This window comes from Epinephelus moara, chromosome 8 (assembly GCF_006386435.1).
Source record: "Epinephelus moara isolate mb chromosome 8, YSFRI_EMoa_1.0, whole genome shotgun sequence".
NCBI lineage: Eukaryota > Metazoa > Chordata > Actinopteri > Perciformes > Serranidae > Epinephelus > Epinephelus moara.
Window position 1 is genome coordinate 35,906,491 of NC_065513.1, and position 14,004 is coordinate 35,920,494.

Here is a 14,004-nt window from a genome sequence, read left to right on the forward strand (position 1 = left end):
ATGAGAAAAGCCACTTTCAACATTTATCCTCTTCAGTAAAGCCGAAGAGAAAACAAACACATGCAGACAAAACGGAGGCAAGTGTGAGAAACACTCTGCTAAAGCTGCAGGCTTCAGGTAGACGGAGCTGTGATCCTCTCAACCTTGTTCTCATTAGTTGGCTGTAATTATGCCAAGGAAGCCTAATTAATCTCATTGTCATGTATTGATTTGCTTTAAATGCTACTCAGAGCATTGTTCAATATTTCATCTCTTCTCTCTAATTAATATTCTTCACGGTCACAAAAAAAAAAAAGTGAGCGTGTATCAAAAGAGAAATGACTGTCCTGGTTGTCGGGCTTATATCTCACAGTGACACCAGTCTGACGTGTGCTCTGTACTCGAGCATTGCTTTCGCACTCCCCACTCTCCAGAGAGTGCCGTACGTTCACCAGGAAGCTGTGACCCATTCAGCTTCCCCTGTATCCAGTTTTCTGAACTCCATTAGGTGTCGGAGAGGAGGAAGATTAACCAGCTGCTGGTGAAAAAACAGAATAGAAATTCCCTCCGGAGGCACAGTGGTCACATCTGAAGCAGCTCCTCGCACCTTACGCCTCAATCAAATTCTTTGGTGGAGTGTGGTGAATTATAGTCTGGGGACACAATGTTCTCTATCTCACTAAACATACTGTTTCCCTCATGCTGTCTTAGCATGCCTTTGAAAATGTGCTCCAGCAAGTTTTCTTCTTCTTGTCTTTTCCACAATACAGCAGCGCGGTGCGGCGTGTCGTCGGCTCGTGGGCTGCGGCGAGTCTGTCATCACCTTAATTATGATTGGGTGCAGCTCAGAGGTAATCACAGAATGTGAGTGACGAGGCTGCGCTAAGCACCGGCGGGAAGAAATATCGAAGACATCAGAGCGACATCCTCATCCCTTAAGTCAGTAATCCCTCATGGTGGAGAACTCGCAGGCTTTGCCAAGAGCCTGGAAATGTTCCCATCCTCTTAATCTCAGGGTCACACAATGAGCTTTAACCTTTACAACCTATTGTAGCTCAGCCTTATTCATAGACTGTGATGACAAGTTGATAATACACACCATGAATATTGTTTAAAAGCGTTCGACCACTAAAATTACAAGAATCTTTTTTTTTTTTACTTTAACAATAAGGTGATAATCTGTTTCCCATGAAAAGACCAAAACCAACAACGAATTGGTCCTAGAGACTGTTTCCTCTGTGCCATAGACACCACTGTTATCCAAAAACTTTAAAAAACACATCAGCCAGCCACACTGTTACACCGGGTGATGGTGCTCATATGATGAACATGGGCGCTGTTAATGAGCCTCATACACCGTCATGCTACTGTGAACTCTCGCTAGTGTATTAAATTTGGCAAAAACAATCCCCCTAAAATGCACCATTTACTCTTGTTTGTGAAATCTGTACCAAAAGCCACAGTGCCCAGCTGCTGTTTAGCTTTAATTTCAATGGAACAATTATATGTGGCCTGTTTTTTATAGATGTGCTCTTCAGTGGCATCTAACTTGGGGCTGAGTGCCGTAAATAACGTAAAATGAATACAGCGCTGGAGGTAAGGCCCTTGTCATTCCTAGTAAAGTTGCTCAGTGGCAACTGAAGCCAGAAAAAGTTTGACTTCCTGGGTACAAAATTACCTGGATGTTTCGTATCATTGGGCCTGTAGAGCAAGCCAATGTATCCTCCATACAGTGGTTCATTAGCCTGGTTCCAGACCATAGACCCCGCCCACTCAACTGAGTAGGCTTGCATCTCTGGTCTGGCATACTGCAATGAATTTGCGATTTATCTCGTCCAAACGATGGACGGACCAATGAACGCCGGGGGTGGGGGCGGGTCTAGCGATTAGCCAATTAGCGCCACGCTGATGTCAAGCTGGACGCCGGTGGGTAACTGGTGAGGATAGCAACAATGGCGACCGCTACAGATCCTACAGACCACATTAACGATGCTATCGAGGTATTTCGCCACTACTCGCGTTAATGGAGGACCAAATTAAGGAAGCTGCTAAACTGGATTTAACGGCAATGCAGCTGGGCGTGCACGACGACGGAGACATTTTAAACGGGCAATGCTCGCTTGTTTTCGGCACCCCCAAGGCATGGATACTAATGACGTCAGATTCTGGGTGAGTCGTTGATCTCCCTCCCCCTTGTAAATCGCCTTCAATGGAAGCCATGTCAGACTGAAGGTTCTGGGAGCTTCAGTCTGACACTCAGGCTAGTGGTTCATATTATATCTATTGAATTAGTGCCCCATGAATGAACAGAACAGAACAGAATAGAATAATGTTTATTCGGACATGTTTAAAAGAAACAAACAAGCTTCGGTTAGAAAAATAAAAAATAAAAATAAAAATATAATAATAAAGAAATAAAAAATGAAAGACATGAATAATCAAGTTGCGTAAAGTAAAGGTCAGCCATTCAGCAAGTCACAAAGACAAACCAAAGAAAACAAAAACAAAACAAAAAAACACCAAAAAAAACAATCAAACAAAGAAATACAACTCGGAAACATATTTGCATATTTCACGTCCGAAAAGGAGCAGGAAGAAAGTGTGAACTTATCTAGTCCTACCCCTTTTTTCTTTCTATATTTTATCTTTAAACTTTATGTTGAACTTATGTTGAATGATGTTATGTACTTATCATAAAGTTATGTAGGCTTGGTTTAGGAAAAGAAATATAGTAATGTACCTTCTTAAAATAACTCAAAGTTCACTTATTTCACATGGTCTCCTGGAGGAAAGTCCTGCGTTTGTTTTACCAACCCTGTCCCACTCCAAAGACGTTGAAATCCAGCGCTTGGGCAGTGACTTGCAGTGTCAGACACTAGCCCTTTTTAAACAGGAGTTGTGCAAATTTGCAGGAAAGCCCAGTCAGTCTTTTTTCAGCATTGGCAGCATAGAAACAAAATTGGGGAGTGCGGCAAAATGCCGCCTACCTACTTTTGTTCATACAGAATGCACCTTTTTCGGGGCAATGGGGGGCGTGAGCAAGTAACAAAACGTGTAGCTCAGCGTGTGACGTAAACAGTGACGTGGGAGGGAAGCTGCGGCTGGTCAGTCCTTCTGTGATTCTCTCATAAATCGGCCCGTTCTTCACCGTCCCCGTCATCTGACGGTTAATGGCCTTTTCGTTTGCGAGGACAAGGAGGGTGCGCAATTCCTTGTCTCCTCAGTTGCTCATCTTTACAGTGTCTGTCAGGTTTGCGTTTCCCTCTTGCTACTAGCTGCTCGCTAATTCCTGCTATCAGCTGTTTCCTGTTTATCCACCACCAGTGGGTCGCATGTGCAGCGTCATCAACAGCCCCTCCCGTTACGGACGGCCGCCTCAGTCTTTTTAAACTGAAAGGGTTCAGCCAATATGACTACCCTACGAAGCGGAAAATTGGGCACCTCGGATCAACTCGCCAATCCGGCTCTGTGTCTAAACGCCCGCAGCTTGTCGGCAAAATGGCCCAACATTCGCGGAAAATCTGGCAGTGTAAAAGGGGCTGCTGACAAAAAAAAGTGTCATTTAATGTCAGCATTATACACAGCTGGACGCCATTACAGTTTAATGGCAATCGGGGGCATTAGGAGAAAATACAGCGGGACAAGAAGAAAGTTAAGGCAGCAAAAGTCTGAGGGGTGAGCTGGAGGGGTGCAACAAACAGATTTTCACCCAGGAGAGTGGTGTTCATGTCCCGTAAGATTATAAAGCCAAACCCTGTTACCCAACCATGTGTGTTTGTTGTTGGAGGAAAAATAAGTGACTTTGCATTGTCGTCCTGATGTAGTGCGTTTATTTTATGGTAAATTTTCTGTAAAAAAGGAAGTGTATTTTGAAAGAAGACAATGCATGTAACAGGCCAAACTTGACATGGTGTCCTGGAACGTCAACAACCAACACACCCAGAGTACCCTCCTCATCTTATCTGGACATGGAAGGTCCACGACCTAGGTCAGAGTGAGAATGTGTTGAAGTGAAAGATCACTACAGTCAATGAAAACCATATACTGTATAAAAATAATGGACGTAGTCATGCTGACATCATCCATTAGTTTGTGGACTGCCATTCTCAAGCTCAGAGTTCGGCATTTTGGCTGCATCATGTATGATTTCTGGATCCAGAGGTGACCATATTTGGACAAGAGGTTGGAGCTGTGGAGGCGCAGGGAGCGGATCTGACTGAGAAGTACGGCTGCGATGAGACAAACAGTTTTCTGTATCACGTTATAAACATGTTTATTTCTGCTGTAAAGTTGGGTATTTTAACATGGGTGTCTATGGTGATTGCCTTGCTTTTTGAGCCAGCCTAAAGTGGACATTGGAGAGCTGCAGTTGTTGGCACTTCCTGCTGGCTTCATTTTTTAGCCATTTGATGGAAACGTGAATGCTCATTGCAGGTCTGTCTAAACACTGGCAGTGGACATAAATCCTGAGGTGTAGACAGAATATGGATGTAGTTCAAAGGGATACTGGGCTACTCCTAGAAACCTTTTTAATTTTATTGTTGTGTGTCTTTATCATGCTGTTTTAATTGTGCAAACTAACTAGAGGTGAACAAAAGGAACCGGTCCTTTCTTTACCTGAATTTACTATACTAGTAGAGAAACTCATTAAACCAGTCCCACATCCACAACTGACCCACCTCTGCAGCCCCCTGCTGCTCCTCTATAACCTGTTTCCATTAGCAACTGAAGGAAAATACTTCCAAGAACATCCTGCGAGCCTCAGTTCTGCAGGCCTGCAGGGAGTGTCAAGCTGTGAGCCTACCGCTAAGTCCCTCAGGACATTGTTCAATCTCTTTTTATTCATTTCCCCAGATATGGCTGATAGAAAAGGACCCGGCATCTGCAAGGAAATGGCAATATGTTATTTGATGGGAACATATGTATGGCTCCATTATCAGATGCCGTTCTTACGACCCAACTGCTTCTGCTCTCGAATCAGCATGTACAGAAGTGCCTTTTTAGAGCTACAGAATACATATTGCCCAATTACTGACTCTAAATGATATTGGGCAATGAAATTCAAATCTCATTCATAAGCCACTTACATTGTCTCCACCTTTACAGCCAGCAGGCTCCACAGAAAATGTGACATCACACTGGCAGGCAGGGAATATTGAAACTCAGACTGAAATTGGTGGCTGGATATTTTCAATTTGGGTCTGATTACCTGTGTGAGAGGGAATGGCAGGGCAATTCACTTCTCCCGGTGGTTTAAATGGCCACTCACCATACAGTACAGATGAATATTTTATCAAAGAGCGACAGTATTAAATCTGCAGAGCCTGATGACACAGGAGAATATACCGCCCTCAGAGCAAATCACATAAAGGCTGTTATATTCAGCTGATGGGTGTTTTTTATTTTTTATTTTGCTATAATTTGAGAGGTTTCTGAATAGAGCCATTTGCATGTTCCACTCTGAGAGCTGGATTTCTGATCCTTTTAAAAGCTCAGGCTGGGTTTGCTATCACAGTGTACATGCAGGAAAGGAAAGTACACTCCATCTCTAATGCATCCTTATTTTCTCTCTTAAAGCCACTACAAGGAACTGGATATGCAAAAGTCTATCGTTTCTGCTGATGTCTGTGCGTGACCTACAACAGCAAATGAGACCATCAGTGTGAAGATAAGCTATTTCTATATAGTGTATATTCATACCTTTTAGGAAACTGTCTCCGGGTCCGCCCCAGGTCGCTTCCAGGACGAAACGATTTACGGCACTCAGACGGCACACGTCATCTTACCTAGCTGCTTACATTTATAGTGACTCTTATAAATAGTCGCTATTCCTCCTCCTCGACCCAACGTCCGCGGGGAGTTAAAATAGCAGCAATCATCGGGTAAAAGTTCTGTGAAAGCACTGGATTCACCAACAGTCAGCCACGTCTCAGTCACACAGAGAAAAACCCAATCCTCAGGAAGTCAGGAAATCCTTCAGGATAAACGTTTTGTTTGCTAGCGATCTAGCATTTACCAGCCCAATCCTGGCAGGAACCGGCGGGTCCACGGCGTTAGCTGTCCGGGGAGCCATACACAGAGGCCGCAGGTTGCGCAGATTCACCCTGACGAGGAGAGCAGGGGCCGCAGGGCTGGAACACCTCATCCGGGCCGACGACAGGTACCAGCCAGGCGTCGACAGGGTCCAGTGAGTGCCGAGAAATAAAGAGGTGAGGCACCGCTCCATACTCAGTCCAAGAAGCCGTGGAAGTGCTCGCCAAACAGGCCTTCAGCCTTACCAGCCAACCGCTGCGTTTACCCAGGCGGCGGTGGCGCTTACGCCAGAGAGGTGGAGCTGGGGCGTGGCAGAGGTGAGCTGGGATCCCTGATAGGAGCGCGGGCAAAGTTTTCCCGCCTTGTTGTTTCATTCATCCCCAAAACAAACACATGCGCAAGCCAGGTAAGCGTCTTTACGACAATACGCCACCCTAGCCCAGGGTCGTCAACCTTTTTATTTGATTTTTGATTTATTTATTTCAAACATTTATAAATAACATTAATAAATATACAATATATTGTAGGAAAAGAAAACCTACAAAACAGAGACAAACGAGAAATCATGAACAGACTTACAATGAGAAATAAGAATTAACATTTCATATCCGTAAAGGAGTAGGAAGAAGCAATATGCTTGTCTAGTTACATGGTTCAAAATGGTGCTGTGTTTTACTCAACAAGACAGTTGTTAAGATGATAAATGGTTGGATTCGGTGACTTACACAGACAGCTCAGTAATCGAAAAACAAGTATGACGAAGAAATTAACTAATGTCGGCTGAACACTCTTTGTTACTGAACTCAGCTGAAACGGGTCCAATCTCTGCTAGATTTTGTGGGTCACTGTTTGGCTGTACTGCGGTCAAGTGGCCAGAAGAACAACAAGAACGACCCTGTGTTACCACTAAAAAAAATCCATGTTACAATTTACCCCACAAAGGTCTTTTTAGTTTACATTTTAAAACCTATTTATTAGTTTGGTCGAGTTGCAGCAGTTATTCTTTGGTACTTGCTGTCATTTCCCTTTCCCCAATTCATTTTAGCTGAAGGTCACAGTTCCCCTGAGTTGATTAGAGCGGTATTCCGATCACCTGTTGCACCAGGTGCTGGAAATGACTCCTGAGTAAGAATTGAGAGCAGCTTGGTGCACTTTCCCTCTGGTCCAATTCTGAGGGCTTAAGAGAGGTGGAAAAAGTCACACTCAAGGCATGCTGATCCTTCCTCAACCAAAGACAGACCTCATGTTAGCAGATATTTTCAGCCACAACCTCTAGTCTGCAGGCTCTTTTGAGAATTTTTTGCAGCCCTGTTTAAGGATGATTTTTGGGCATCCTGATACCTGCTGTAGGTGTAGGGATTATAAAAGAACACCTCTCTACTGGGTCGCCTGAATCAGGGTATTTTTCTGTTTTTAGTGCAGAGTTTTGCTTGCCTAACAATCACCTAACGCCTGCAGGCTTTTAATATGTTCATTTTCATTTAAATCCAACATAAACCCCACCCTAATATAAACAATTTGTTTATCATTGCAGAGGCATTTGTTTATTATTAAAAAACATTCATAATTTTCTATTATGAAGAGGGCTTTTTTTCATTGTGAAGGCTCTTGAGATTGTTTTTCCAAGAGAATATTTTTTATATTTTGTGGTTAGGAACTGTTCTCTGGCTTCTTCTTGACCAGTTAAATTCTGGGGAGTCCGTACCACCACAGTCATTTTTATTCATAAGGCTGAAAAATAACAAATTGGCCTCAGAGGGCTTCACAATCTGTATAGCATGCAACATCCTCGATCCACTGGCCCTCAGTTTGAATAAGAAAAAACCGAAACTCTTTAATTAGGAGGGGAAACAAAGACATGCAATAAATAATGTGTATTCAGCCATAAGAAAAAGAAACTTTACAATATGAAGAGACACAATGTTGCAAGCATACATGAAGAATATGGATCAGGGAAGATGTCAAGCTTCCAAGTGCCGCCAAAAACAACCACATGACTCCTCTGTGTCGTTGAGGCAAGAGTTACGACAACTGTCAATACAGTTACCTTGTATTTCTTCAGTGGTGTCAGCTCTTATATGGTCTTTCAAAGTCTGTCCTGTCATGAGACGTGCAGCTCTGCTGATCGATCGTTAGCTTGGGTCGAACACTGTTTTGTCACTCTGCAGCAGCAGGGAGCCAGGCTGTTGTTTTCCTGGAAGACAAATTGTTTGTCATGTACTCTGGAATCACTAGAAATAAGTATTGATGTTACATGGATTATCCATGAAATACAGCAAATTGAATTAAAAGTGTTCTACACATCTGATTAAGTGGGGAAACCACCAAAGTACATGAGAAATTTTCTGCTCCCAAATGTCTTTGCTGTACATCTATAAAACATACATGTTTGTGTGAATGACTGAAGAAATAAAATGCAGAGGGTTTCCACACCCTTCCCAGAGTTCCCATGAAACAGAAACACATCTTACTCCAGTCTGGCCACAGTGCTGCTATCTTCTAATATTCTGAGCTGCCAGCAAACAGTCCCATCCATCCACGCCTCCATCCAGCACTAGAAGTTGTAAATCCCCCTCTATTATCGATAAAATTTAACTACACCATAAAAGCCATCCATCTGCCTGTCAAATTCCTTGTCCTTGGTTAAGAACTACAAGTAGGAGTTATTACTGTAACACCTAATGTGTGGGAAATGCAGCCAAATCAGAGAGAAGAGGTCAAGGACACTGAGCACAAAGGAAAATCTGATGCTTTCGCGGTGGTGAGAATGAAGCTGTGACCATACAGTTAAAGGGCAAGTACAACAGAAGCCAGGTTTCCAAAGTTCACAGGACTTATAGTACCAGGAACAGCTTTTCAAGAAGCTAAATGCATTTCCATTGTGGTACCTGCAAAGATTATTCTAATTAGTCTGCTGACGTGTAGAAAACTGATGGTTTTAAACATAATTTTTTTGCATGTGAACACAACTTTAACGACTCCATATAAAGCAATGAAGAGGCATCATTATTTTTGACAGTGTAACACTAAACATGAAGGAGATTCAAGTTATTGATTGTGATTTACTGCTTTGCAAATGGGTCCACTGATTCAAAACTGGAAAAGAGACGAGCAGTAGTAGCAAAAAGGATTAAAAAAAAGCCTGACATGCTACACAGAGGCCAGCTTGTAACCCAGCAACATGTCCAGACAAGTCTAACGAGCCCAGTCTCACTCCAAAGTCACCAAAATCCAGCACTTGGGCAGTGACTTGCGGCATCAGAAACCAACGAAAAAAGGTGTCCTTTAACGTTGGCATGATAAGAGGCTGGTTGCCTTTATAGGCAGCATCAGGGGGAAACTCGGGGGAACAGGGACGAAAGCTAAGGCAGCGAAAGTCTGAGTGGGGCGGGCAGGAGGGGCGGTGGATGGGTCCAATAAACAACTTTCACCTGAGAGAGTGGTGTTCGCGTCCCATAAGATTAAAAAAATCAAACCCTGTTTTTTTTATCTAAACCCAACCATGTGTGTTAGTTGTTGTGTGTTAGGGAAAAAAATCCTGTGAAAGTGTACAAGATACAAGTGTATCTTGAAAGAGAGCTTGACACAGTGTCCCAGAGGGTCAACAACCAATGCACCCAGGGTACCTTGCACGTCGTCTGTGGATGTGGAAAGTCCATGACCAAGCACGTCAATATGTGACGAGGTCGGAGTGAGAATGTGTTGGTCTAACCACTTGTTCATTCACAGAACCGCTTCTGGTATTGTGGTAAGTTGATGTGTTGAAACACAATGAGCAAGAAACAAACTGGTTTGCGGCTACAGATTTTTACAATTGGTTGATGATCAGTAAATCTTTGCAAGTATTCAACCAATCAGAAATGTTCAGCACTGCAAGGCTCATCCCTAACGTTCCTGTATTTTCTAGTACCACCCCTGATCAGTGACTTTGAGGGGGGCAAAATAATGTAACTCAATTTTGACCTTGGTCCCTGCAGTCAAAATTCAGAGTTCTTCAAAAGGTTACTGGTTTCTGTGGTTAAAAATGTGTGTGAAACGAAACACAAACATGCTGTGGTTGGATTTACTCACCATGATTTCTACACGCTGCATTCCAAACTGTTCTCAAGTAGCCTATCTGCAACCTATGGAGTCACCACTGTGACTGTGTCATAGCTTTAAAATAATTTAAGACTGGTTTTAAATTTCAGACATGCCACTAACTCAAGGTTTGTTAGAGAGACTCTGACCTATGGCGAGCAGTCTTCAGCTCCACCTATGAACCAACAGAGGACAAAAACATCATACTTGAGCAGGTGTGAATTAGTTTAGCCATTTATAGTATCTGATGATCAAAGGGTCTGTCACTGAGTGAGCAGGTGGGGGTTAACCATCTTTCTCAAGGACACTCCAGCCCAACACTTGATGGATCTACAGTAACCTTGGCTGTCTCAAGCCCAGAGCACATCAACCATCTTTCTCTCATCACCTTTGAAATACATCATAAGTTCAGCTTCAGGCGAGCGCTAGCAAAGCAACTGAGGCTTGCTTTGGAGGGACTTGAGCGTATGTTTCTTCTTATGTAGCTTCTTATGTAGTTTTCTTGTAGGGGATGATGATTAAGACCCAAGGGATCCATGGGACAGCATGTTTTAAAGCGAGGCTATAGGGGCTTATGGTAGCAAGCGTAAGATATAGGCTACAGTATATATTTTTTCAATGTCACAATCACGAGGCTGTAAAGCCTTGTTTGGCATAATGAGACTCTGTAGTCTCTTTTAGTCACGTCTTGGCAACAGTCTTTTTTTAAGACATTTAAAAGCTTCAAAATTTACAAGTGGGCTATTTGCTGACGTATTTTGTCGTAGAACCTGGGTCTTCAACAGGGTGTGTGGAGATGCGTGCGTGTGGAGGTGGGTAGGGGTGTGTGGAGATGTGTGCGTGTGTGGAGGGGCATGCGTGGAGGTGGGAAGGGGTGCGTGTGTGTGGCGGTGCGTGGGTGCGTGTCTGTGGCGGTGCGTGGGTGCAGGTGTGTGACCTCCCTCCATTGTGCTTACTGTTCTCCCGCCATGTTCTCTCCTGTCACATGACTATTGCTGTGGTCACAAAAGATACCTCCTGAATTTACATTTTGTACAGTGAGGTGAAAATGACAGCAACGCTGAGGGACAGGCGCTAATTTAGACATAAAATACATCTTACAATAATACATTTCATTAAAATGGGTATTTTTGTGTCATTTGTATTTGAAGTTAATATTAGATCAAAATTAAATTAAAAATTAAGCAGGGTTGAATGTAGGAAATCACAGAAATATAGCAAACACCACACATAAAAGACCACTTATTATAAAATAGAAATAAATGATCTATCATTTATTTATTTTTATGTTCCTTTGGTGTCAAATAAAAAAGTGTTTTTGATTTTATTTATGATGGAGACACAAAAATCATGATAACTGAAGAATCATCTGCAGTTAGCCTGACACCTTAAGTTGATTGTTAATTTTGTAGGTGTTATTTATAAGGAAAACTTCAAATCTGTCATAAGAATTTTGATGTGCTGGTACAGTGGTGCAGCATCACATAATCTACTTTTTAAATGTCAATATTTGTGGCATTGTCCCTGAATCTAAGATATGGAAAACTGGTTTAAGAGGTCGGAAAATCATTTTTTGATTTCTCTTTTCATCTCATTGTGAGTCTAAGCTCTTAAACCTCACACTGCACATTCTGTATGAAGTTAGGAGTCTAAATCTCCTGCCATTAGTGGCTTTTGATTCATGCTTTCTTTGTTCTAAAAAGAAATTTTGATGAAATGACTGAATATAGATATGAAGGCTCATTTGGGCCTTTCTATTAAACAGCAGAGTTCCACATCCAAGCTGGGATGAAGCAGTTGCAGGCCTGCCAACCGTTTGATTCAGGCGGGACTCTGATATCCGTTTGAGGTGTGTTCTGACAAAAGTATTAAAGCCTATTGGTCTGTGAGATTCCAGGAGGATAAGAGCAGTCGCGCTAATTGATTGGTGGGATGCAAGCGTGCAGCAGAAAAGTACGCTCGTATGAAATTTTATTTTCTGTATGTTGTTGTGTGTCTGTGTTTTCGTCGGGGGGACAGCGACAGCAGAAGCTGAAGCCACTGAGCTTCTGAGAATTCTCCACAGGCGCTTATGGGAAAACATGTTTTAACTGCGATAGTTAACCGGATGATCGAGCTGCCTCCAAGCTGACAAACAGTTGTGGGAAAACATGGCGGAAGAGCGATGCCAGCCTTTTGAAGGAAAAAAAAATCAAACTATTTTCCAGGCTGACAATCATGTGAAGCCCAGCACATCAAAGAGATAAAAAGAAGACCGTATTTGACAATAGAGATATAGAGATTAAAATTTATGATCGGAAGAGGGCACAACTTCATCTCATAGAGCTGCATTTATCTTCACATTTTTCATGAAATATTTATCCAGGCTGTATAGTTTCCAAATATTAATGGTTTGTTTTTATTCCCTTTAGCCTGAAATCAATCGACTTGTATTCTGGCCACGAAAATGTCTGAGGGGAAAAAAATAATGTATTGATATTCACTGGCTATTAACCTCTTTACAGCCTCCAGTTAATGCACCCTAACCATCTCATGCATATTCTTAATGCTCTGCTTAGTATTTTCTACCCACGGGCCACTGGTAGACTCCTGGGGAGAGAGCGGCTTCAATTCAATTAAAACTGGAAGTTCGGTGACTCCTGATCCAATCAAGCTCTTGGCTGGGGTCCACGACCATGACGTGAATGATAATAATGCCACTGGAGACAGACAGAAACATGACACACTAGAATCTGGCAGGCACCGATGGAAATTTATAGCACTGTGATGAATTAAAAGAATGGTGGCACTAAGCATATGTCTAGAAAGTCATTGCAGCGTGATTGCCAGATGTCTAAAGACTGCAATGATGATGTTTCAGTTTGAATTTGAGAAGGAAGAGTTGGAGGGGGGAAAAGCTTCGCCCAGTGTTGCACTGTGAGCTGCAGTGGGGTAAAGAGATGAAACATTACGAGATGACAAAAAGAAAAATTGATTTTTTTATTTTTTTTATTTAGAAACTGAAATAAAAGATAAAGGCAAAAACAACAGATCCATACAGTCTCCATCAATGCCTTGTGTGACTGCCTGCTGGGTTGTTCTTTAGCACTGGGGTTGCTATTGGCGTTGAAGTTAGGTCTAGTATGAAAGTTCGCCACAGGGATGTTGATAATTAACTGTTAGACTCAGGGGTCATTGACGTTTTTCAGGCCAAGATCCCCTTAGCTAAAGGAGAGACGGTTCAGAAACACCCCACAACTTATAGAGTATAATACTGAGTTGCATATTAAACTGGGCCTACAATAACGTGAAGGCAGGCCTAAAGTGCTGCATATTAACATACGATGCATACAATATTAAACTGTTAAAATAATAAAAGACTAGTCCATACCCATCGGTAGCTTTGTCACCTTCTACCTATGCCAATCCTCAATGCCTATGTGCAGTTTCACATAGATTGACCACGTCAGTGAGTAGAAAAACATGGGACAGACAGAACGACTGACAGAATGACACACTGACAGTTTCCGTGATTATGTACAGAATACCATACCATGACTTAGTCATACCAAAAATTAGGAAAAAAGAAAAAACCTTGGGCCACAGGGGGAGCCACAGCGATCGGTCGCATTTTTGCCAATTTTAAGCATTTTTCTGTTGTTATTAGGGTTGGGACTCATTAGGATTTTAACGATTCCGATTCCTTACCGATTCCTCTTACCGATTCCTACATTATATTCATTATACTTGCTATACTTAACCAAGTATATAATAAACACAAATGCAATCATACAAATACAAAAACTTTATTCTAACTGTTGCACAGTACAATTAGATGAAAATACACATTTGTGTGTGGTGAGTATTTCAGATTTAGAGCTTGTATCATCTCCCTGAGAATATATAACAACAAAAACTGATTCTCTGATTTCT